Source organism: Vulpes vulpes, unplaced genomic scaffold (assembly GCF_048418805.1).
Source record: "Vulpes vulpes isolate BD-2025 unplaced genomic scaffold, VulVul3 u000000649, whole genome shotgun sequence".
NCBI classification, from domain to species: domain Eukaryota; kingdom Metazoa; phylum Chordata; class Mammalia; order Carnivora; family Canidae; genus Vulpes; species Vulpes vulpes.
In genome coordinates this window covers 250,001-251,591 of record NW_027325775.1, presented here as the reverse complement: position 1 = coordinate 251,591, position 1,591 = coordinate 250,001, and positions in this window count along the sequence as shown.

Genomic DNA, 1,591 nt, shown 5'->3' with positions numbered 1-1,591 from the left:
CGCGAACCCGAACCCTAACCCTAACCCGAACCATAACCCTATTCCGAACCCGAACCCTAACTTGAACCCTATCCCAAACCCTACCTCGAACCTGAAACCGAACCCTAACCCAAACCCTATCCCGAACTCCAACCCGAACCCAAACCCTAACACTAAGCCTAACCTTACCCTTGACCCTAACGCTAACTATAACCCGATCCCTAACCCTACCCTTAACACGAACCCTAACACTAACCCGAACCCGAACCCGAACCCTAACCCTAACCCTAAACCAAAACCTAACCCTAACCCTAACCGAAAAACTAACCCTAACCCTAACACGAACCCGAACCCGAAACCTAACCCAAAACCTAACCTTAACCGAAACCCGAACCTGAACCCTAATCCTAACCCTAACTCTAACCCGAACCCTAATCCTATTCCGAACCCTAACCCTAACACTAACACTAACCCTAACCCTAACCCAACCCTAACCCTATCCCTAACCCCAACCCCAACCCCAACCCCAAACCTAACCCTAACCCTAACCCTAACGCGAAACCAAACCCCAACCCGAATCCTAACCCCAACACTAAACCGAACCCTAACACTTACCCGAACCCGAACCCTAATCCTAACCCTAAACCCATTCCTAATTCTAACCCTAACCCTAACCCTAAGCCTAACCCGAACCCGAACCTTAACCCTAACCCTAACCCTAATCCGAACACTAACCCGACCCTAACCCTATCCCTAACCCTAACCCTAACCTGAACCATAACACAAACCCTAAAGCCAACCCTAACCCGAACCCTAACCCGAACCCGAACCCTAACCCGAACATAATTTTAACCCGAAACCAAACCCTAAACCTAACCCGAACCCGACCCGAACCCGAACCCTAACCCTAACCCCAACCCGAACCCCAACCTCAACCCGAAGACTAAACCAAACCCTAACCCGAAACCGAACCCGAACCCTAACCCGAACCATAACCCTATCCAGAACCCGAACCCTAACCCGAACCCTATCCTGAACCCTACCGCGAACCCGAAAACGAACCCTAACCCAAACCCTATCCCGAACTCTAACCCAAACCCTAACCATAACCCGAAGCCTAAACCTACCCTTAACCCTAACCCTAACCGTAACCCGAACCCTAACCTGAACCCTAACACTAACCCTAACCCTTAACCGAACCCAAACCCAAACCCTAACCTTAAACCAAAACCTAACCCTAACCCTAACCTAAAACATAACAATAACCCTAAACCGAATCCGAACCCGAACCCTAACCCAAACCGGAGCCCGACCTTACTCCTAACCCTAACTCTAACCTGAACCCTAACCCTAATCCAAACCCTCACCCTAACCCTAACACTAACCACAAACCCAACCCTAACCCTATCCATAACCCCAACCCCAACCGCAACCCGAAACCTAACCTTACCCTAACCCAAACCCTAACACGAAACTGAACCCCAACCGAAACCTAACCTAACACTAAATCCAACCCTAACACTTCCCCGAGCCCTAACCCTAACCCGAACCCTAACCCTATTCCGAACCCTAACAATAACCCTAACCCGAACCTTAACCCGAACCCTAACAC